A 27082-nucleotide genomic window follows, 5' to 3' on the forward strand; every position below is an offset into this window, starting at 1 on the left:
ATAAAATTCCTTTTGAGGAATTCTGTAATCTGTATAAAATTTCTTGAGTACATACATCATAAAATTTTTGTTCAATTAGTTTATATACAATATTACTCTCATACGTACTATTCCACAAATACCCCAATCCTAGCTTATTCAGTTCGGCTTGTACATTCATGATCCAATCATCATTATCTAATATTCTTTGCTCATAACATGCTTTTAATATACAATTATCGGTTTCTTTAAGTTTTACCCAGTATTTCAATATTTTCATTTTCCGGATAATATGCATAGGCAATCTACCTAACTCATAGTATACAAGATCGTTACAAGTGTTTTTACCGACGCCTAGAATTCTTTTACAAAAACTAAAATGTACTTTTCAACCTCAAGTGCTCTATGAAAACCCCATACTTCACATGCATAACCTAATACACTACTTACGTAAGTATCAAATACTGAACATAATGTTTCAAAAAAAAAATTCTCTATAGTTTCACATCAATTACTTTTTTTCTATAGATAACGATAATTAACTCTATGTTCTATTTCAAAGAAAACGAAAATAGACGTGCCAATGGATCAGGACGAGGAGGCTTTCGAGGATGAAGCCTCGACGGATACCCCCGCTGCGTCAGAAGACCCGCCCACAGATTTAGAGCGGGTAAGTTGTTTATTTCTTAACATGCACCAGCGCACGCGACTCTTTATATTCACATACATAAAAAAACCAAAAAAACATTGGTATCCCTATACACTCAAAATTCCTTCTTTCTCTCTTTTGTTAGCATCGCTTAGAACTTTTAAAACTACAGCAGCTAATAAAGACTTGAACGACGCTGCCAGTCCATCACACGGTAAGCCTGCACGGATAGCTTATTTATAGCACAAATATATATATATATATGATGTATATGTGTTTGCTTTGTTTCAACTTGCTCACAAAGCTTGCGTAGTCAATAAATATTTTCTATCTTTTATTTTGTTCCATCCTCCGTCCTAACTCGTTACGCTTATCTAGAAAGGAAAAAAAGGGGGAATGAGAAAGAAAAATTCGGGGAAATGGTTCATTCGGAGGGAAACAAGGACAAAATTGCGGGCTATGGTTCGACCCATTCGGGTCAAACCGCCGGCAGAAGAGATCATCACTATAGAATAGAGGCAGGGTCGTCGAAAAATCGTAATGATGCGGAGAACCATTGTGATAATTGTGGAAGTCAGTTTGAGACCAGCCCCGAGCTGGAGCAGCATGCGCGCTCGAAGCATCCTGCACTTAGTAAAAGAGGCAGAAAACGAGAGAGAGAAAATAGAAAAGAAAAAGAACCGAAAAGGATGAAAGACGGTTCTCCGCATCATTACGTGGTAGACGAGGGGTCCGGGAATGACGAAAAATGTGACCAAATTATGCATAGATATAGAAAGCTCATTAACATGCCTCATGAAAAAGGTAGAATCCAAGATTACTACAACTTTCCTATCGATCATTTAGACTATACTGAGATTGAAAGTCAGCTGGATAGGATCTATAGGGATCAAAATCGCTCATTTAAGGTCAACCTATCTTTCGGATTTGTATTGAGAAACACAGATGGTGACACGAGATATTTTTATCCGCACAATAACCAGAACCTATTGGACGTGCCTGTGTTGATAAGCGATATTCAAGATCTACACCGACTGCTCGATCGTTTTCGAGAAACGGACATATTGCAGTCGTTGTTTGTACAGTGTCCCTCCAGCAAATTGACGGTGTACAGAGTGACGATTGTAAGATGGAGCGTGACTCGAACTGGATATCTGCTAGGTGAACCAGTTGTTTTACCTGCTTTCGTCAAAAACAAGAAATACATCATTTCGTTAACACACGATCAGAGATCGGGGAAAGCATTCAACAACCTGTGCTTATTCCGCTGTTTAGCCTACGATAGGATGAGGGACACAAAAAGAATAGAACATACAACTTTGCAGTTATTTAGGGATTATACAACCGAGAGCGTGGAAAATTTCCAGGCGTGCAACTTTCGGAATTAGGGAAGGTAGAAAAACATTTTTTCTGTTAACATAAACGTGTTTAGCTTAGAAGAAAGCGGAGTTGTAGAGAATGTGACAAATTACACAAGTCGGCAGGTAACCTCAAACGCCACGAACTTACATGCGACAATGCCACTAAAATTATATTTCCGGGCGGGTATCATCGTGCAAACTGTAGCGTTTTTGATGAATTAGAAAACTACGGTTACAGTATTGAAACGAGGACCGTTTTTACCCGTATTTCATTACTTTTGACTTCGAAGCAATGCTGGTGAAATCTTCACAAACTCGCTTCGTTCAAGAGCACATACCCGTGTCCTGTAGTGTTTCCTCTAATGTAGACGGTTATGTAGAACCTTATTGTATAGTTGAAGAGAATGACGCCGACTTATTGATAGAAAAATTTGTCTCTTATTTGACAGAAATTCATTGCCGTGCTTCCGAAATAATGCATGAAAAATTCAAACCGGTTCTTGAAGAGCTAGAGCAAGAAATTTTGACTGAAAATGACGACGACGACGACGATGAAAATCAATCGATAAACCACAGGACAAAAACATTGAAACGGATACACGAGAAGTTCGTTTTGTATTTAGATCAAATTCCTGTCATAGGGTTCAATTCCGCAAATATGACATAAACCTCATCAAAACAAGACTAATTCGTCAGCTCAATCTAGATGTCGATAAAGCGGGGTTCGTCGTTAAAAAATGTAATGCTTATCTGTGTAAAGCCAACGAATCCTTTCGTTTCCTAGACATAAGCAATTTTCTGGCAGCGGGGAGTTCATATGACCAGTTTATAAAAGCTTACCACCCTGGTAGCGTACGTAAAGGGTATTTCTGTTACGATTTCCTCGATAGTCCGGATAAGCTTACTCACCCCAGCCTCCCACCATACAATAGCTTTTACAGCGAACTCAAACAGTGCAATGTATTAGAGGAGGAACACACACATTATAAGAGACTGATTCACGACGGACTGACGGAAACACAGGCTTTGGAATCTATGAAGCTAGAGAACCCACCGAAATGCGGAAATGAAAAGTACGAGGAATTAAAAGTTTTATGGGGCAGAGAAAACATGACGACTTTTAAAGATTGACCTTATTTACTATAACAATCTGGATGTAGGTCCTTTTAGAGACGCGGTTCAGAAATTATTAGATTATTATATATCTGACCGTATCAACGTTTTCAAAACATGTTTGTCTGTCTCGGGGGTGGCCAGAGATCTTCTTTTTCGTTCTATAAAAGGGACGGCGCATTTCTCTCTTTTTGGCGACAGGGACAAAGATATCCACCAAACGATACAACGTAACATCGTAGGGGGTCCCGCTATCGTCTTTAGGAGGTTTCATCAAAAAGATGCGACTTACATCATAGACGGAAGTGAAAAGTGTAAGCAAATTTTAGGATTAGACGCTAACGCCCTATATCTAGATTGTTTGTCAAAGCCAATGCCTGTGGGGTATTATACTATCCGCAGGGCAGACACTGGGTTTTCATTAAAATGCAGGGACAATTATCTCAAGTCATTTAAGTGGTTAGACAGGATGTCGCAGACTACAGGCTGTGAAATACAGCACTACCTAAATAGCGGGAGAGAATATCGCATTGGTCCGTACCGTGTTGACGGATTCTATGCACAGTCGCAGACCGTATACGAGTTTGATGGCTGTTTTTATCATGGACACACGTGTCAAAAATCATCAAATGCCCTGACACAGCGTAAGCGCTTCAAGCGAACACAAACAAGGCGAAACTTCATAGAATCCCAGGGCTACAGGGTCAACCAAATATGGGAATGCGAGTTTGACAAAATGGTACGAGAAAGCCCGCCTCTGCGCGAGCATTGTAGTTCGTATAACAGAGAAACCGAGAGACAGAAAAATATGACTAGCGTCGAAATTTTGGCTCACGTGCAATCGGGGAAACTGTACGGCGCAGTAGAGGTAGATATACATGTACCAGAACATTTGTACGAAACTTTCAGCGAAATGTCCTTTTCGGACACTTTTCGGAAACGTATCACAATCGACATTCCTATCAAAATAGGGTTTTTTATCCTACAGTACGCTAAACTGAGAATGTTGCAATTCTATTATGATTGTTTAGATAAATTCATAGATAGGTCCAAATTTGAACTGATGACTATGGATACAGATAGCTACTACATGGCTTTATCTGGCACAGACTTAGACGAGTTAGTTCGTCCCGAACTAAAGCAGGCTTTCAATAAGGAAAGAAACGACTGGTTTCCAGACTCATCCACACCTGCAGCCAAATCCTTCACTCGACGGACCCCGGGGTTGTTTAAAGTTGAAATGCGGGGGACGTCAATGGTGGCTTTATGCGCTAAAACTTATTGCGTAGAAAACACCGATCTTAACAAGAAAACTAGTAAGTTTAGCTGCAAAGGGATAAACAAACGACAGCTGCACCATCCCATACAAATGTACAAAGATGTATTGTTTTCAAAGGAACCCCGATCAGGCGTGAACAGGGGTTTTCGAGTAGTCAACAGTACGATTTTTACTTATTATCAAACCCGTGGCGGTTTCAGTAGCTATTATGTAAAACGCAAAGTTTTACCCGACGGTATACGTACCGTGCCATTAGATATAGGATTAACTGTGAATAAGATTTGCTTGCCTATAGGTTTCAGTTTTAACCGACGGTATTTGTACTAGTATGTTGACTTAAACTAATGTATATAAATCACTCGCATGGCGGGATGCGTAACGTCCCATTAGACATAAAGAATAATTGATATTTTGTATGTATCATTACTTTACGTTGGCAAAAAATTATGCGTGTAAATCTGTCGCCCGACGGTAGATTTTTTAAACTGTTTTTTACGTCGGCAGTGTCCGTCTTGACATATCTTTTTTTGAAATATGTATATATTAGTATATGTAAATATATATATATATATATATATAAATCACATTTTCGTCATTTCCCGTTCATAGCCTTATTCAATAGTCAGAAATAAAATGAGGGCGGGGGTAAACGTAAGAGAGTGAGGGGGGAGGGTAATCAATTAACGCACGCGTAACGAGAAAAGGCAGAGGGCGGGTGTTAGGTCAGAAGAACAGCCCACTGGTCATAGCGGTCAAGATGGCGATTTGTGTCGTAATAATGTTGATGGCGCTCCTGGTAGCATCACCCGCTGACGCACTACAAAAAACTTGCACACGGTCACCTCGAATGATCTGGTGTAAAGGAGTCATTAGGAATATAGAGAAGCCATTTCCTGTGGGTATCACCCGTTTAGTAATTAAACGGGTATTAGAATTTAATCTAACACTGGACCAGGCACCCGACCTCCAATCCATCAAAATTGATTCGGGTGTTGACTGCGAGACTATGTAGTTGACAAGATAAAATATTGTCTAAACAATGTTTTCACTAGCGCACTCGTACTAGATTTCTAAATATTTTTTTTTTCAGTGGTGATAACTCGGCTCCGTCCATAACCTTCGTCGTCATCATCGTGGTCTGTGTTGCGAGACGCCATCACCGTCGCCTTACCGAGGACTTGGTGAGGGATCTCCCGATGATGGAGTTCCCGGAAAACATCGGGGCAAGACATCGGGACGACGACGACGAGGTCAACGAGTTTGAAAGGCCTATCTCGCCGAGGAGACGAAAAAAGAAACAATCGTAGTCGTGTGCTTTCGGTGTGTAAAGACAAACAAAAGTGACTCGAAGTGTGCCTTTTTTCAGACGTGTGTTATATATATATATATGTGATTGATTAAAAGAAAAAAAGAAAATATATTTATTTGTCATTGTTTTTTTTTATTATTATTCAATACACGATTTTTCTAAAAAAAAAAAAAAAAAAAAAAAAAAACAACGGGGCGAAGTCTTTCCCCCCTTAAAAAAAGTGTCATTTTTGAGGTCATTTCATCCATTTAATGACTGGTTCGCCGGGAGGCGCTCCTTTGTCCGTGACATATCGTTTCCTTTTGTACTGCTCCTTGGGTTTTTCTTCGCATTTGGGCGACATCTTGGTCAATCGACGATATTGTTCGATGGGTAAGACGACGTATTCACTGGACATTATCGAAATAAGACGGTCTCTAATCGAGTCAATATAGGTCGGAGAGCTACAGGTAAAAAGCTCCCGTTAGTTTTCTCTATTAATCTCTTCTTCTCGTTTAGCGGTACGCTCCTCTTAGCCAGCTTTAACAATAGGCTTTTGTACTTTCGTAACGTACTTACGTAGGTGTTCGCAGGTGGTAAATCCGGGTTATACACAATGTTCCGGACGATTTCACAGATGGCCTTAATTTGACCTCGATTTGAGGACACCAATAGTTGTCTACGCTGTCTGGGTTTGGCTACAGCTAATAGTCTAACAAAATTCCAGTTTTCTTTGAGATTTCTGCTCATTTCCCAGCAAATCACGCGGTGGTAGCGTGTCTTTGGGTACGTACACTATGGGTATTTCCCCGGGAAACACTCGAGTTCTCAGATTGGTGGGTGTTCTCGGCGACAGGTCCACAATCAAATAGCCGTACGGCTGTTCTTCCGTAGCCTTATTGAAACTGTCAAGTAAATACGCCGTATTCCTGGGGAACAGCTGGCGAGCCAGCACGTTTAACTGCATCATATCTCTCTGGTTCTTAAACAGCACCAGATAATGCGAATTCAAGCTTATAGACCTGGCGTATTTACCTTGCGGAAATATGTTTTGCGACAGGTAGATTACGGTGAAGTTGTTGTGATGAATATTGATGGTGAATAACTCGAGGTAGGTCGGATTGTCTACGAGACGGAAGATAAGGTCATCGAGGACGAGCAGTGTATTGTTTCCCTCGCTCTCTGACGACCATCTTTCCAGTTGTTGTTTGTCGGGTAGGCCCTCAAAAAACAAAACGTCACTGTTTTCCCGACGTATTTCGTCGTAGGCCGGTTGCCATTGGGAATAGGCGTACACGATCCTGCTCGGGGGCGGGGACAATATCCCTCCGTCTATATTAGCTATCATATGCTTGACGAAACTCGTTTTCCCGGACTGGCTCGGTCCGGCAACATAGACGGCGCACGGAGACAGGAACGGAAACGCACAGCTGCTAGCCATAGCGAATTTAAAAATGAACATTCGCTGGACCAGTCGCTCTAAGATAAGCTGTCGTTTGGACGACTCCCACAGCTTGAGTATATCGAGACGTAAAAACCTGGTCTGGATAAAGGTGAAAAAAGGGAGACGAGACTTAGCTATCTCACCCGAAATATTTTCCCGATTAACAGATCTCCGGGAATCCGTGTTACTAGCCTGCGCTTTCGTCGAAGGTCAAGCTAACAATGCGTCTCCCCGAGAATCTGGATCGTTACCTGGCGAGTCTCTACTACATCCTGAAAGAACCCGGGGCATTCCGGAGTCCCAGACAGCTTCTGAGACTGGTTAGGAACGACGGAAAATACGACATAGGGATACAGAAAATTAAACATTGGCTACAGACATAGGACCCGTACAGCTTGAATCGTCCGGTGAGGCGTAGATTTAAGCGCAGGTCGATACTGACAGGCGGGCTCAATCGACAGTTTGATGCAGACTTGATGGACGTACAAAACATAGCCAAATACAACGATAACGTGAGATACTTACTGGTGTGCATAGACGACTTTTCTCGTTACCTCATGCTGGCCCCGTTAAAAAACAAAAGCGCCGACGAAGTGCGGAAAGCATTCGAGGCGGTTTTCAATGAGAGAAAGCCCGATTGTCTACGGACGGATTCCGGAAAGGAGTTCACCGCTAACAAAATAGAAGCGTTCTTTAAGGCGCGCGGCGTTAAGCACTTCTTAACGCATAACGAAACAAAAGCATCCATGGCTGAGCGGATCATCTTGACCGTTCGCTAAATCATGTGGCGATACTTTAATTACCACCAAACGTATAGATTCATTGACGTTCTGAAAGATCTGGTGACGAGTTACAATCACACGCCCCACACGTCGCTGGGGGCGTGGCTCCTGCCGACGTCTCTCCGGCCAACGAGGTCGACATGCTGTTGTCGATGTATGTTTCGGGGGAGAGCAAGAAAAAAGAGACGAAAGCGAGAACGGTTAAAGAGAGAAAGAGGCGCTCGACGCCAGTGAACAAATTTAAAGTGGGAGACAACGTGCGCATATCGCACCTGCGACGAACTTTCGCGCGCATATACCACGAGACGTTTACCGGGGAGATATTCGAGGTCACCACTCGCGCTGTAAAGCAAGGTCTGCCGATATATCACCTCAAAGATTACAATCAGCGCCCTATACAAGGAAGCTTTTATCAGAGCGAGGTACAGCGAGTCGTCAACCCGGAAAGTCTGAAGTACAGAATCGAAAGGGTGTTAAAAACGAGGCGCAAAAACAAAAAGAAACAGCTATTAGTGCGATGGTTGAATTGGGGACCGGATTATGACTCCTGGATTGACGAGAGCTCTGTAGAGGATATATGAACGGATTTCTACGCCGTCGTTTCGAGTGCGGACAGCTTAAATTACCACCCGTTGAACACCCCGTGGCGCTTTATTAGCGAATTCAAAGCGCCGCTACACTTCACCGACAAGTGGTACGCGGCATTGTGCGAGATCAGCCTTTCAGAGCTTACGGACGAGGCGTTGTTTGTGTATTGTGACCTGATAGGGACAACTTACATAGGCGACGACCAGAGACCATTGTTACGTCGAGTGCAGCTCGCTCATAATAACAAACACGTCGTGTATAATAGCCCGATGTATATACCGGTGATTGCGACGGAGGCGCGATCTATAGAGATACGCGTTAGGACGAGTGACGACGAGCCCGCCGATTTCCTTCAGAAACCAATCAGTTTGACGCTCCATTTCAAGACGTACCCATTCCTATAGCATGACCGTCTACTTACCGGACGTCGGAAAATGGACACGATTCTTCGTCGATTCCGCCAAAACTACTGCCTTACCCGCCAAGCCAACGCAGGTCGGCGGGAGCCTCGGACGAACGGCTAGTACGCCGCCCTACGTCGTTCCGATAGGAAAGTCGTCCAACCGGAAACACAGTTCGTCGCCCGTAGAAATCGTCTCTCCGACGCAGCAAGCCGTGGAGCAGGCCCGGTCGGAACTACGACGAGATACGGACGTAAAACGCAAGTCTCCGCAAAATACTCGTCACAAAACGAAGAGACAGAGACGGCGCACCAACTTTTCGTGAACCATGGACGAAGGCTTACCGCAGGAACTTATGCTTTTTTCACTGCCGGTGGTGCAGAGCGCCGTGCAGAGAACCTATTTTGTCGACTGTAGACCTGTATCCCAAATCACGGGAAACGGCCCCATAGAGTTTCATATCCCCAACCAGACCGGCGACTACCTATCGCTACAGAAGAGTGTGCTTTACGTGAAAGCGCGCATTCTGAAAAACGACGGGACGCCATTAGCAGACAACGAAGCGTGTGCGTTCATCAACATGCCCCTGCAGACTCTATGGAGTCAGGTGGACGTGTCGCTGCAAGGGCGACAACTCACAGGAAATTCGGGAAATTATGCATACAAGTCATACTTGCAGACACTCCTTAATTTCGGTGTCTCAACGAAGAAGGGACAGCTCACCTCGCAACTTTACTTCCAGGACACTCCGAACGCAATGGACGATGGCGACCCCGACGGACAAAACTCTGGATTGTTTGAACGCAACGCGTTCACCAAGAACAGTATGAGCGTTGACATGATAGGACCCCTGCTGGAAGACCTCTGTCGTTTGGACAGATATTTACTCAACGGGGTCGATGTCGATATCAAACTATATAGAAACAATGCGTCGTTTTCCCTCATGTCGTCGGAGACACATCACGACTACAAAATAGAACTACAAGAGGTCTTGTTTCTCGCCTGTCGAGTGCATGTGAACCCCGGCGTGTTAGTGGGACACAACAAGGCTTTGGAAATCACGCCCGCCCAGTATCCGTACATCCGAACAGACGTCAAGACAGCCTCCATACCGGCCGGACAGACCAGTTTCGTGTGGAACAATATCTATCAGTCAAAGGTCCCGAGAAAGTTAGTGCTGGGATTAGTCACAACGGACGCCTACACGGGGGCTTACGACAAAAACCCATTCAATTTCCAACCCTTTGACGCAACCAGTGTCGGTGTGTACCTAAACAATGTAAGTGTCCCCGCGCGACCTCACAAACTCGACCTCTCAACCACTTCAGGTCAATGTTACATCACGGCCTTTCGTAGCCTTTACGAGGCCGCGAACAAGGTTGATTTGGATGCGGACAACGCAATCGACCGCGACGACTGGCCAGGCGGATACGCCCTGTACGGTTTCCTGCTTCAGCCACCGTTCGCTACCGAGCCCCACCTCTCCCTTCCTCAGCACGCAAACCTACGCCTAGAAATTACATTTGCTTCGGGACTACAGGAAACTCTGTCTTGCGTAGTGTATTCGGAGTTTGAGGAGACCTTCGAGATCGACAGGGCCCGTAATATCATACGTCATGAACAATAGACAATTGTCTGACCTCGCTCGCAGGGACTCTGTTCTGTCCCGTGAATTTCTTGGCGTTTTCTCAGAAGACACATTGTCCCTAATTCGTCCCTTATATCCGTGTTCTCTCATTGTTAATACGATGCCACGACACGAGACGGGTCATTGGATAGCCGTTCGTTTCTATGGAAATCGCGACGCAGAGATATTCGACTCTTTAGCCCACCACATTCCATTATCGGTGCATAATTTCGTTAAGCTTTACTCTAAAAACATAAATTGCATTCCTTCAATTGCCCTGCAGAACTACGATTCGAAATTGTGTGGAGCCTATTGTCTCGTATTTTTAATGCTACGAGTCAGAAATATCTCTGCGATGCGATTATTCGTCACTGACCGTGCAGTTAACGATATTTTTCTGTATTCCATATTTTCTTGCACATTCTGGAAATGAAAAAAAATCACACAAAATCTGTTCTTATTATTATTTTATTACAAAATACATTTTGTATATTAACAACAAATACAGACGAATTATATATATATATTACTTTTACACACAGTTCATATTTGGTCTCGTGTACTCAACACAATTGGTTAGTCGTCCTTAACGTGCTTCCATTGTCTCGCTTTAGCGAGGGCCAACACATCGGCTTGCTCGACCACTTCTTTGTATAATTTGAATGGATCCCCTTTGGCATCCTCGTCATCCACTGTACGCATGTACAAGGACAATACATCTCTCCACGACAGGCTCTCCTTCGCTTGTACAAAGTACTCCTCTAACTGATCACCCCACTCGCTCAAACAGCCGTTTACCATATGCTGTTTCTGACTGGGGTGGTCTGCTCGGCACCCGTGACAATTGACCCGAGATAGTGACGTCACTGACTTTTGCACCGTGAACGCCACACATTCCTTCATCACTTCCACAGGCACCGTATCTATATGTCCTTGTCTATCGCCGACATGTGATTGGCTAATGTCTCCCATTCAACCGGTTTCAAACACATACCGTATCTTGTAGGATTAATCGGTTCCTCCGTGTTCCCCATAAAGTATACCCTGATGTCCACCACGGTAAGGAAAGTATTTCCGTACTTGCTACGGAAGCGAGACACGCTCACAAAACGATTTCCCGTTATCCGCCACGATTTCTTCCTTTCGCATTCCACATCAGACACGGCAGCAACCTCCGCTGCTATTTCGTCTCGCAGGCTCTCTATTTTCTTCCATTGCTCCATACTTAACCAGGGGCGTAGGAAGCGGGGGGGGGGGGGGGGGGGCAGGGGGGGCGACTGCCCCCCCCCCCGTTCCCCAGGACGGGGGGGCAAACATGTCTTTTTTGCCCCCCCCCCCACTCCCCCCCCCCCCCCCCCATTTTCGCCGACTGAAATTTTCTAAAAACGCTTATTTGAAAGAAAAAAGGGTCCTCCTACACATATTTTTCGTACTTCATTCTAGAAAATTTTCCGCTGCGCGGCGCATTTCCTAAAACGTTCAAGCACATAATGTCAAACCTTAAATAGTGAAAATTCAATACACACAAACTAGACTAAAATGTCCATCAAGGATTCTATGTGCTATTTAAAAAAATGTCTCTTAAAAGATCAATTTGTTTATATGTCTTAGCGAGACAATTAATTCATTTTTTTTATGTTACACAACAATGTGCCGATGGTGTGAAGCCGGTATATTCAGATCGAGTAGGGTTGCATAATGTTATGACGACACAATTATCATTTCTAAATGCAGGTAGCTTTAAATCGAAAAATTACCATGTTAAGAACGCTTTATAATCATTAAACTTTATCGTAAAACTCATCTCAGCCATTCTAAATCGTAATTTTTTTCCCCGGGGGAGACCCCCGGACCCCACTAACACCAAATTCTCGCGCCTTTGGGCGCTCGCAAATTCATTAAAATGCATCGTAAAAATCATCTAAGCCATTCTAAATCGTAATTTTTTTTCCCGGGGGAGACCCCCGAACCCCCTTAACACCAAATTCTCACGCCTTTGGGCGCTCGCAAATTCATCGAAATGCATCGTAAAACTCATCTCAGCCATTCTTAATCGTAATTTTTTCCCGGGGGAGACCCCCGGACCCCCCTAACACCAAATTTTCACGCCTTTGGGCGCTCGCAAATTCATCAAAATGCATCGTAAAACTCATCTTAGCCATTCTAAATCGTAATTTTTTTTCCCGAGGGAGACCCCCGGACCCCCCTAACACCAAATTCTCACGCCTTTGGGCGCTCGCAAATTCATCAAAATGCATCGTGAAAAATCATCTAAGCCATTCTAAATCGTAATTTTTTCCCCGGGGTAGACCCCCGGACCCCCCAAACACCAAAATCTCGCGCTGTCGGGGCGATTGCAAAAATCATCAAAATACATAAAAACTAATCCCGGGGGTCACCGTCAGACCCTAATAAAACACCAAAATCTCGCGCCTTCGACGCATCACACGCTAATTCGGCCAAATTTGCGTATTCGTTAATTTCGCTGTTTAGCGACCCACTGTCTTAAATGTGTACTGGATTAAATTTAGTGATATATGAAAAACTAAACATAAAGCATATATTAATTTGGTTGGGAGTTGGAGAGTTTGAAAGGTTGATATTAATCCTCCTCTGTATGGTGGTGGAAGCGGGGGTTACCTAAATATATGACAGGACCTTTGCCCCTCCACCCCCACATCCATATTATCCCCCACTTTGACGTTCAATCTCTTCCTATCACAGCCAAATCTGTTAACAGATAGATACCTGACGTAACTAATGCAATGATTAGATCGGGGAGGGTCTGTTTACGCATCCATTTAAACGAATAAATACGAAACATTATTTTTTTACAACACATTAATTTTAAAAACCTGATTTTTTTTAATAGATACATACCTTTATTATCCAACCCGGCCTTGAAGGAATGTTACTGTTTTCGTTATGCGTAAGGTTAGGCATCTTCTTGTTTTTTAACTCTCGATTTTCGTCGTATGTATACTCACGTATACACGTAAACAACATTTTTCAATCTATCTCTCTCAAATCGCCCATGCGTTAAGACGTGTTCGATTAAACCATCGATTTCCCATTACCCAATTACATACTACACTTATTATCTGTCGATCTCAATATCGGACGACGACAATCCCTCACAAGTAGCAGATTTGTTATGGTTGTGTCCACTGTGTGTTTTAGATTCCTATGTTTAAATTTGCTTGACAACTGTTATCGGTTTTATTTCGAGAACTACACTCTTCAGAGAGTAGTTTTATTGCATCATATAAGTTCTGTTGTGTCCTACAGTTTCTTGTCTATACATGTAGTTCTAATCGTTTCCAATTGGAATGGGCCCCACTTGATGACCTCGTACCTTAATCTTCTTGCATCACTCTTTGTTGCGTCATTAATACTACCGTGGGATTAAAAAAGGGGGCATAGGATGTACTAATATACTACTTATAGCTTTTTCTGGTTAAACCAAATCGATAGGTATCATTAATGTTTAGTTTAAACAATATCCTATTCAAAAAGGATACAAAATACAAGAAAGGCTGGATTCAGAAACAAGTACAATGTACTTATATTAATCTGTCTCCATATATAACACACAAGCAATTGGACGGTACTGATTATTTCTACTATGAGTTATCAGTGCTAAGGTGCTTTTCAACAAATGAATGATTTATCTACCCACAGCAATCCATTTTATCATGCATGCATTTTATATTATGTCAATACAATAGTTTCCTTTACGCAACTTTAAATTATCCTCCTCGTCGTCGCCATTTTCTCATAGAATACAAATCGCCTCTAATCTCGACAGATTGCTATATCTGGGTCAAGGATTTATCTACGTCCTTGATATGGGTAGATAAATTATTCATTTGTTGAAAAGACCAAGTTAAGTGACGCTTCTCGGTGGTAATGTTTTGTAAGCAGTCTCAATCGGAGATGGCCTGGGCCGATACCAAACTGTGTCAGCTTATTCCATGTTTTGATATAGCACTGCGCTCTGGCCCTCACCAGACATCTATCTGTCATAATGTCTAAGTCTGGTGTCAGGGCCAGAGTATCTCGGGCTACAATGTATCATATCACATAATGCTTATGTTGCGTAATATTAAAAACTCGTTCAACTTTTGTAGTGTTATCTCATTGAAGTAAACTGGAAATTCCGTCAGATCACTACGTGTAACCAGTGTGTGTAATCGTACACCGGATTAGCTACCACCGAAGTGGCAAAACTTTTGCACCATTATGCATGTATACTGTTTTCACGTATTGTCTCATTTACACAATTGACTTATCAATATACGGGGAATTACTTAATCATAACATTATCCACCAAAGCAGCCCATACATAATAAACAAGTCAACATATTATAATATGTTTTGCAGCCCACTACCTTTACATTTGCTATGAGCCGTACACCTCCTTGCGATTTGGACGAGCCTTTTGGCATAATGAGACGGCTGAGAAGTATTTTTCTTGTGAATCTATCCTTATATATCTTAATAGAGTAGTACTAAATTATGTATTTATGGGCGATGGAAAGTTTTTTCCAGCATCTGTTCTAACGACAGGCGATTTACATCGGTACCTCCCTTGGTGTGGTGGCATGTTAACATCTGTCAAGTTTTTTTGCGACACTTCTCGAAAACTATTTATATATCATTGTGTGGCTGACATATTTGGAAACACGTTCATCAAACGTCAGTATCCAAAAACATCTCAAAATGCAGATAATAGCGACAATCTTGGCTCTATTCAAATCCTGATTTTCTCACTCTCGCTTCAGGGGGTACCTAGTTCCGGTGTCATTAATTACCATGCATACAGTGAGTAAGTAACTTTTGTAACTGAAGAAAAATACTAGTTTGTTTGTTCAGCGTCTTTAATTATTAGATATTTTGGAAGATGCAATACATATAAGCACTGTTGTTTGTTACACAACAGAAGAAGAAAGGTGATTTGAATAGTCCACCATCTAACAAATTACGGCCTATAAGGCAATTCGTGTACAATTCATATACAATTCATATACAATACATTCATAAGATGAAATATAGGTCCAATTCCGCTTCGTTTCATACAGGATATAACAACATTCCATTCGGGGTCACATCCTGATGACCTTTATATTCACTGTACGTTAGTCACTGTTAAGCTTCATCAGCTGAAAACGATATGTATCTATATTATGCTCATCCAAATATCTACTTGCATGACTACGGAAGCGTATTAGGCTCATGTACGACAATATTTTTCAGGATAACGAAAATGTTTTATTTGGCGGCCGGCCGCCATATAATTATATGGCGGCTGCCAAATAATTATCTGGCGGCCGCCACTTAATTTATCTGGCGGCCGCCAAATAAAACATTTTTCGCTATCCTAAAAAATATTTTCGTACGTGAGCCTAATACGCTTCCGTACATGAAAGTAAATTATGATAGCTCATCCAAACTATTTCGTCCAAGACAAGAAATTTGGATTGATTGGTCGATTTGAAAGTCACCAGAGCGTGACGTTTTCACAGCACAGATGTACTTTGGTTGCAATCAAAGTTTTAAGAATTAACACATTATATGCAAATAAATCCACATGAAGCACGCTAGCATAGGGACCTATAGCCGACTTTTCTCATGCTTCAACATTGCCGAAATGTGAAGTAAAAACGAGATAATTAACATTATATCGTTTATGAAATTTCGCGATATTGGATATACATGTATACATTAAATTCATCAAACTTCAATTGTTCGCGGATCATTTTTTTTTTTTTGTGTATAGAAATGTTCCATGAAAATATCAACCCTCCAAAATTACTGGCTACACAGAAATTCTGTGTTTGCATATTACAGAGTTAGCTCCCTTACGGATAGGTATCCATTGTTACGTCATTATTTTGTGTGCGCAATTCACATTGTTTTCTACGAAAAGAATGACGTTACGCTCCTAAACACACGACGTCACAATCAATACCTATCCCACAAGGGCAGATAACTCCGTGCCATGCAAATACAGAATACATCAAACTCCCAGTGAAAAAAAAGAAGAAGATTTTATTGCTTTTATGATAAATATAACAACACAGTTTTGTTGTATATGAGATAGTCGTGTTTATTTACAAAAATATACAGACCATATTGGTCTATCACAGTTAAGTCAAGAGATAGTCTACATGTCAAGTCTATTCAATATACACCACAGTCTATATAAAGGTGTTTACCTCTACGTATAAATACAAGGCCATGCAAACTTAATTTTGTGATTCTGACTAAAATTGTTGTTATGTTGCTGAAAAACAAGGTATAAATGTATATATTAAGATCGGATTTTATCTCACAGATGTAAAAATTTGAAAATTCAAGAAAAACAATAGATCATTGTGAATAGGAAGATTGTTTGGAATTTAAGCACTCATATCGATACTCCATCATGGTTTGAAAGTTAAAACATGATACGTAGAACAATAAAATAAAACAAGATAAGTCTCTGTTTTAAGACTTAGCACTTATCAATTAAATAAACACAAATAACAGAACAGAGGCTAGAATTGTTCGATTAGCATAATTGAAGTCTGATAATTAAAACATAAGTCAAAAATACAACTTTAATTGTTATGAACATAAAAGATAGCTTGACCAGATATTACACAAAAATATCTGACATTTAGACATATATTTATACTCTTTAATTTCAATTTCAATTTTTAATTTATATCTTAATTCTGACACTGATAATTCTGGAGAAGGGGAGATCACTACTCAGGGGAAATAACTACAAATAATGCTAGTGAAAATAACTCTACATTATAGCACAGATTGTAATTATAATTATTCATGATTAACTGATAATAAGACATTAATTTCTCAATACCTAATTAGTATAGACAAAGAGAAAAGAAAACATAAATTATCTCCTATTGAAATTAAATTATCATTAATTATTTATTTGTTAATTAAAGTTCAAACGTTAATCAAGAATCACTGCCGTATTTCATATCCCAATGATTCACAAGAAAATCACAGAAAAATCACAGGTCGTAATTGGGGTTATTGGGGTCGGATGTAGCCAAATTAACCAATCACCAGGCAGTATGCAGTCACGCCTCGTGCTTGGCACACGTGTACCTACACAATGTCGTAAAAGTGTCAGACTTATACTGATATTGTTAATATGGTTTCCATAGGTACGGGTATAAAATCAAAGTACTGAAAGTACTGAAATTTTAAGGCCAGTGATAAAATATTTTTTGAGTCTACAATGTTACAATCATTGGACTAAAGTCTATGACAATGGTACACTGGTTTCATATATGGACGGAGAACAATCACATCTGGACGGAGAACTATCACATCTGGATGGAGAACTATCACATCTGGATGGAGAACTATCACATCTAAATGGAGAACTATCATATCTTGACGGAGAAATTTCACATCTTGATGGAGAAATATGTCACATCTGGATGGAGAACTATCATATCTTGAGGGAGAAATTTCACATCTGGAAGAACGTGCAGCATGATCAACAATCATTTCAAAGGTGATATCACTTCCTGTACGTGGGGAGGTGACAGACGCATGGAAGAGCCTGGGGGACTACGAGGGGGTTCTGAAAGTAAATTAAACAGCCATTATTACACATATAAAATCAATGCATATACCGCTTTTCATCCACACGAAAGCATCCCTTTTAAGAAAAAAGGTGCAGATAAAATACTGTATTGGCCGTAGTTAGCGCCCCCTCCATCTTCAGGAAAAGTATTGAAGCTATTTAGAAGCCCCATCTCATGGATTTAATGATGTTTTACATGTTTGTGATGCTTATAGCATCGTCATTGTATCCCATATTACATGAACTTGCGAGTGTTTCTTATGTAAATCATGACGTAATAAAGTATCTCAGAGGAAAAAACACATTTTTACTTTGAAAGATTAATGTGTCATGAGTACCGAAAGTGTAATAATATGGCGATTTTTTTTACAGATTTTTTTATACCGAACTTAAATTTTGATACCCTGATAAGCGCCCCAATTATTTTTAATATTTTTAGTGCCCTGGACGCTTATTACAACGAATATTGCGAATACGGTATGTAAAAATACCATTTCAAATTAAATTTCACATGAAAACGTCACTTTTCTCATTTCATTCCAAATTAGCATTAAGGCTAGACTAGTTCAGTAACGCTAAGTGTCCAAAATGATGATTTGAGAGGAGAGTGATTGAACTGATTTTGTTTTGTTTACAGTAAGATCACGTGATGTCAGGGTATCCTAGGTTATTGTAAAAATTCAAATGATACCGGAAATCCAAATAAGTGTACCCAGATGCTTGAAGTTTGGTCAGGGCCAACTTCCAATTATTGAGTTTAACTCGACATATATAATTAGTTATATACAAGATTTAACCATAGATTGGCAAACTTTGTTATTTAAATATATATATATATATCTAATCTACAATTACTGCACAATGTAACTACAGCCAGATAAACTTATGGTTTCTGTGTCAATACCAAATGTCAATAAAACCAATTGAATTTGTTCCAAATCTGACAGAACCTTTTCTAAATTGACCCCAAACCTTAACCTTTCATTGGAATGACGTCATTTATCTTGGATCGTGACAAATCTATGTATTGTACATGATTATTTATTTGGTTATAGTTGTTTTCTGAGTATTTCCATTCAGTGCTTTTACACTCTGATGAAATTTAAAAACAGGATTACTGGAGCTGTTTGCGAAGGTGCTATATATTTTTCACAGCAGTAAAAAGGAGTACACTCTCATTCTGATTTAGTTAATGAATATTTTCCTACATAAAAAGTAGTGCCAATTATAAGTAATTGGTGCCAGGATAAGTATAATAAATGGTTTGTATCTTACATTACAAGGTTTATTTTGGTACTCAACATCATGGTTTCTATACGTCTCGCACTTAATTAAATTTTGTATTGTATGATACTAACCGTGTATTTTCTATATAATTATGCACCATTCACCAATACTACAATTATTTTTTTGTTAATTATATGAAGGGCATGTGACAGGTACCTACCGCCTGGAATATCCCGGGAGGTGGCGCTACCTATAGGTGGCAGTGGGGGTGTGTTGGTCATATTACGAGACATGTCCATCCTTGACATGTCGCCATCTGACATCCTCACTCGTTTTGTGTTCTGGCTGACAGGGGACGATGGTGGAACGTATTCCTTAGTGGCAGAACCTAAACAATAGAGTGAGTTATTGTACAAATGATTCATGTGTTTATTTTTCCTTCACAAGCAATATTATCTCCCCTGACTACAACATCCCTGGCTATGACATTACCTCCCCTGACTTAGAACGAATATATGTACCTGACCTACTATACCTTTCAGCCGGGTACTAAATGGTGCCTATGTGTCCTAGGGGAGCAATGCCTAAGAAAATCACTCAAGCACAATTTTCGATACTTTTTTGTAGGTTTCCGATTATTTAATGCATATACATGCATTTATATACTATTTTTGTCCAAAACAAACATAACTACCATTTTTAATATCGTCCCACTCACAAGACGTGAAAATCACAATTTGTAGACTTCCCATATATTCCCTTCAAAAAGACCTCGCAGAAAGTTTGTTATTTTATATTTTGTTCAGTTTTATTCCCTAGTAGATAACTAGTAGATAAGAAATATAAAACAAGTATGATAAAATGCTAACAACCGTTTTAATAATGGTTTGAATAACCATTACTTTGCTCCATTAGCAGTAATAGACGCCAATTGTAGCTCTAAAGACGACACCATTTTCTGTCTAAAGTCTTCTGAGCTATAATATTGAAGCAACACTGACTATGTCATTACCTTTCATGACTATGACATTATCTTCCCTCATTTTGAGATTATCTCCCCTGACTATAAAATTACTTCTCCTGACTATTACATTACCTTCAAAGACTATGACATTACTTCCGCTGACTATGACATTATCTCTCCTTATTATGACATAACTTCCCTCTACTATGACCTTACCTCCCCTGACTATGACATTATCCCCCTGACTATGACATAACTTCCCCTTACTATGACATTACCTTCCATTTCTATGACATTATCTCCCCTGATTATGACATCACCCCCCCCCCCCCCCGACTGTGACCTTACCTCTCCTGACTATGACATTATCTCCCTTGACTATAACACTACCTCCCCTAAGTTATGACATAATCTCCCCTAAGTTATGACATAACCTCCCCTGACTATGACATACCCCCCTGACTATGACATTATCTCCCCTGACTTTATAACATTACCATCCCTGACTGTAACATTACCTCCCTGACTGACATTACCTCCCCTGACTATAACATTACCTCCCCTAAGTTATCCATAATCTCCCCTATTAGTTATGACACAATCTCCCCTGACTACCTCCTGACATTACCTTCAAACCTACCTTCACATTACTTCCGCTGACTATGACATTATCTCCCCTTATTATGACATTACTTCCCTCTACTATGACATTATCCTCCCTGACTATGACATTACCTTCCATACTATGACATACATCTCCCTGATTATGACATTACCCCCCCCCCCCTGACTGTGACATTATCTCCCCTGACTGTGACATTATCTCCCCTGACTATGACATTATCTCCCCTGACTATGACAATATCTCCCCTGATTATAACATTACCACCCCTGACTGTAACACATTACCTCCCTGACTATGACATAACCTCCCCTGACTATAACATTACCTCCCCTAAGTTATGACATAATCTCCCCAAACTATGACATTATCTCCCCAAACTATGACATTATCTCCCCTGACTATGACATTAACTCCCCTGACTATGACATAACTCCCCTAGACTATGAAATTACCTCACCTGACTATGACATTACCTCCCTTTCTATGACATTACCTCCCTTGACTATGACATTACCTCCCCTGACTATAACACATTACCTCCTTGACTATGAACATAACCCTCCCTGACTATGACATTATCTCCCCTGACTATGACATAACCTCCCCTGACTATGACATTACCTCCCCTGACTATGACATAACCTCCCTTGACTATGACATTACCTCCCCTGACTATGACATTACCTCACCTGACTATGACATTACCTCCCCTGACTGTAACACATTACCTCCCCTGACTATGATATTACCTCCCCTGACTATGACATTACCTCCCCTGACTATAACATTACCTCCCCTGACTATATGAATTACCTCCCCTGACTATGACATTACCTCCCCTGACTATAACACATTACCTCCCTGACTATGACATTACCTCCCCTGACTATGACATTACCTCCCTGACTATAACACATTACCTCCCCTGACTATGACATTACCTCCCCTGACTATGACATTACCTCCCTGACTAAGACATTACCTCCCTAACTATGACATTACCTTCCCTGACTATGACATTACCTCTCCTAACTATGACATTACTCCCTGACTATGACATTACCTCCCCTGACTATACATTATCTCCCTGACTATGACATTACCTCCCCTGACTATGACATTACCTCCCTGACTATGACATTACCTCCCCTGACTATGACATTACCTCCCTGACTATGACATTACCTCCCCTGACTATGACATTACCTCCCCTGACTATAACACATTACCTCCCCTGACTATGACATAACCTCCCCTGACTATGACATTACCTCCCCTGACTATGACATATCTCCCTTGACTATGACATTACCTCCCTGACTATGACATTACCTCCCCTGACTATGACATTACCTCCCCTGACTATGACATTACCTCCCCTGACTATGACATTACCTCTCCTGACTATGACATTACCTCCCCTAACTATGACATTACCTCCCTGACTAAACATTACCTCCCTGACTATGACATTACCTCTCCTGACTATGACATTACCTCCCCTGACTATGAACATTACCTCCCCTGACTATGACATTACCTCTCCTGACTATGACAATTACCTCCCCTGACTAGCTGACATTACCTCCCCTGACTATAAACACTTTACCTCTCCCTAACTATACATTTACTCCCCTGACTATGACATTACCTCCCCTGACTATAACATTACCTCCCCTGACTATGACATTATCTCCCCTGACTATGACATTACCTCCCCTGACTATGACATTATCTCCCCTGACTATGACATTACCTCCCCTGACTATGACATTACCTCCCCTGACTAAGACATTACCTTCCCTGACTATGACATTATCTCCCCTGACTATGACATAACCTCCCCTGACTATGATATTTTCTCCCCTGACTATGACATAACTTTCCCTGACTAAGACATTACCACCCCTTACTATGACATTACCTCCCTTAACTATGACATAACCTCCCTTAACTATGACAATACCTCCCCTGACTATGCCATTACCTCCCTTGACTATGACATTACCTCCCCTGACTATTACATTACCTGTCCTGTCTATGACATTACCTCCCCAGACTATAACACATTACCTCTCCTGACTTTGGCATTACTTCCCCTGACTATAACACATTACTTCCCCTGACTATAACACATTACCTCCCCTGATTATAACACATTACCTCCCCTGACTATGACATTACCTCCCTTGACTATGACATAACTCCCCTGACTATGATATTGTCTCCCCTGACTATGACATAACTTTCCCTGACTAAGACATTACCACCCCTTACTATGACATTACCTCTCCCTTAACTATGACATAACCTCCCTTAACTATGACAATACCTCCCCTGACTATACAACATTACCTCCCTTGACTATGACATTACCTCCCTTGACTATGACATTACCTCCCCTGACTATTACATTACCTGTCCTGTCTATGACATTACCTCCCCAGACTATAACACATTACCTCTCTTGACTTTGGCATTACTTCCCCTGACTATAACACATTACTTCCCCTGACTATAACACATTACCTCCCCTGATTATAACACATTACCTCCCCTGACTATGACATTACCTCCCCTGATTATGACATTACCTTTCCTGACTGTGACATTATCTCCCCTGACTATGACATTACCTCCCCTGACTATGACATTATCTCCCCTGACTATGACATTACCTCCCCTGACTATGATAATTATCTCCCCTGACTATGACATTACCTCCCTGACTAGATATTACCTCCCCTGACTATGAATTATCTCCCTGACTATGACATTATCTCCCCTGACTATTATATTACATCCTCTGACTATAAACACATTACCTCCTCTGACTTAGACATTACTCCCTGACTAAGACATAACTTTCCCTGACTAAGACATTACCTTCCCTGACTATGACATTACCTCCCATGACTAGGACATTACCTCCCCTGATTTTGACATTAAATCCCTTGCCTTAATAATTATTATCGCCCCTGACTTTGACATCATCTCCCCTTACTATGACATTACCTCCCTTGACGATGAAATTATCTCTCCCTGACTATGACATTATCTCCCCTGACTATAACATTATCTCCCCTTACTATGACATTACGTCCCCTGACTATAACACATTATCTCCCCTTACTATAACACATTACCTCCCCTGACACTAACACATTACCTCCCCTGACTATAACACATTACCTCCCCTGACTATAACACATTACCTTCCCTGACTATGACATTATCTCCCCTGACTATAACACATTACCTCCCCTGACACTGACATTACCTCCCCTGACTATAACACATTACCTCCCCTGACTATGACATTACCTCCCCTGACTATAACACATTACCTCCCCTGACTATAACACATTACCTCCCCTGACTATAACACATTACCTCCCCTGACACTGACATTACCTCCCCTGACTATAACACATTATCTCCCCTGACTATGACATTATCTCCCTGACATTGACATTATCTCCCCTGACACTGACATTACCTCCCCTGACACTGACCTGACTATGACATTACCTCCCTTGACTAAAACACATTATCTCCCCTGACTATGACATTACCTCCCCTAATTATGTCGTTATCTTTCTTGATTTTGCTATTACCTTAATTATGATAAATGTAAACACCTGTTCTAATTAAAGAGTGACTTACTGGCAAAAGACCGTGGCCGTGCATTTACTGGCTGAGCTGTTGGTCTGTTAACAGTTACGTAAGATCGAAGGTTGTTTTGTGAGGCGTTCACGAGTCGGTCTTCTGTCATACCAGGTTGTGTGATCTTAGAACTGGAAATCAAAAGAGGCAGTGTACCTTAATCTATAACCTATTCAATTTTTACATACACTATAAGATATTTAACACAATAAATCATTTTTATTGACTATAACTTTTAACTACAAAAGTGTTATAGATTTGATAGCTTAGTCACAAACATTATTGCAAAGTTAGTCACAAACATTATTACAAAAAACTCAAATAGCTGCATTGCCAAATCAAATAAAACATTATGAATATGATGATACATTAACCATCCAATCAAACTAAATGTTACAAACCTGATAGTGTTTTGACCAATCAGCATCCTGTTTATATCCAACTCCAATATACGGGGTGTGTTCATTGCATTTGGATTTTGTGAACTAAGAAAGTTTTCTGGATCTCCTCTTACTAAAGAAGAGTTCATCTGCAAGGGAGACAAAAAGATAAAAAAAAAATACAAAACAAACAAACATGCTGCAGGATAGCATGCCAGGCAATTATTTCAATATCCATTACTTTCATATCAAATAACAGATATTATGGATCTGAATATATTGTTAACAACATTTGGTGAAATCTTTTAACAAAATTCAATGAAATTCCATGGACATCCATTTTGCTCCATAATATTTTTTTTTCACTTCATTCAGGTCTGACCATTGTTTCACCCAATTATTTCAAAGACAAAATTTAACAAACTAAATATCATGATATATATAAGTGTGATTTGAAATGAAGTACATGTTTGCAATATTTGCCAAAATTACAAAATCTCACGAAGTTCCATTCGCTCCCCTACCCCATCCTTACAATGGAACAGATAAATAATCATACAATGATACACAGTACACGTGAACAAGTCCAAGATCAAAAGCAACAACTTACACTCCAGGTTTGCTTTTGGGATGTCCCGACCCAGTTTAGGGAGGCCCCAGATATTCCACCTTCATCTCCCTCCAGAGGGCGCTGTACTTCCTGTTTAGGCACTGTAGTTTCGTGCGTCATTGACTGTCAAAAGGAACATAAGTGATGATCAGAATTTAGAAGAAGATCTGTGTCCAACCAGATCAACAATTACAATAAAGCTACTGTTCCATAATGACCTTATATACGCAGTCACATGCACAAAATGGCATAACTTCTCAAAGATTCTCCATTCACTCAATCATAACCAATATATTCCATTGTTGTTTATCATTAAGTTATTCCCTATAGGTATCCATTGTGACATCATTTTATCTGAAAAGCATGTAGCAATGGTACTGACTGATCTCTGATATAGGTCACAGTGACCTATTTACCAGTGTTCTTGGTACTGACTGATCTCTGATCTAGGTCACAGTGACCTACTTACCAGTGTTCTTGGTACTGACTGATCTCTGATATAGGTCAATGACCTAGTGTTCTTGGTACTGACTGATCTCTGATATAGGTCACAGTGACCTACTTACCTATATTATTGGTAATGACTTATCTCTGATCTAGGTCACAGTGACCTACTTACCAGTATTATTGGTACTGACTGATCTCTGATCTAGTCTGACCTTCTTACCTGAATTATTGGTACTGACTAATCTCTGATCTAGGTCACAGTGACCTACTTACCTGTATTATTGGTACTGACTGATCTATGATCTAGTCAGTGACCTTCTGTATTAGGTACTGACTGATCTCTGATCTAGGTCACAGTGACCAACTTACCAGTATTATTGGTACTGGCTGATCTCTGATATAGGTCACAGTGACCTACTTACCAGTATTATTGGTAATGACTGATCTCTGATCTAGGTCACACAGTAGACCAACTTACCTGAATATCATTGGTACTGACAGATCTCTGATCTAGGTCACAGTGACCTACTTACCAGTGTTCTTGGTACTGACTGATCTCTGATCTAGGTCACAGTGACCTACTTACCAGCATTCTTGGTACTGACTGATCTTTGATATAGGTCACAGTGACCTACTTACCAGTATTATTGGTACTGACTGATCTCTGATCTAGTCAGTGACCTTCTTACCTGTATTATTGGTACTGACTGATCTCTGATCTAGGTCACAGTGACCAACTTACCTGTATTATTGGTACTGACTGATCTCTGATCTAGGTCACATTGACCAACTTACCTGTATTATTGGTACTGACTGATCTCTGATCTAGGTCACAGTGACCTACTTACCTGTGTTGTTGGTACTGGCTGACCTCTTATAAGGCGCATATTAGAGGCAGGCGTTGGCGCAGGAGCAAACGATGATTTCTGGTCTCTGTGAGGTGATAAGTTTCGATGTGGCCTGCTTGGTCTCGTTAGTTTGCCTCCATAACGAGCATCTTTGATGTCTCTGGAAAAATGAAGATCATGGATTAAAACTTTGTC

General features: G+C 40.7%; 1 protein-coding gene and 3 pseudogenes across 1 annotated transcript in view; 3 read left to right on the forward strand and 1 right to left on the reverse strand.

Annotated features, from left to right (window-relative positions):
* The window catches only part of LOC138306379 (uncharacterized), a 481793-nt gene that overhangs the window by 391984 nt on the left and 62727 nt on the right, over positions 1 to 27082 (forward strand). The window lies entirely within an intron of this gene.
* LOC138306396 (MYCBP-associated protein-like) overlaps positions 1 to 27082 on the forward strand; it is a 453378-nt pseudogene that overhangs the window by 373365 nt on the left and 52931 nt on the right.
* LOC138306552 (uncharacterized) lies at positions 1417 to 5688 on the forward strand (annotated as a pseudogene).
* The window catches only part of LOC138306553 (MYCBP-associated protein-like), a 28409-nt pseudogene continuing 26919 nt past the window's right edge, over positions 25593 to 27082 (reverse strand).

The sequence above is a fragment of the Argopecten irradians genome, chromosome 13, assembly GCF_041381155.1.
Source record: "Argopecten irradians isolate NY chromosome 13, Ai_NY, whole genome shotgun sequence".
NCBI classification, from domain to species: Eukaryota; Metazoa; Mollusca; class Bivalvia; order Pectinida; family Pectinidae; genus Argopecten; species Argopecten irradians.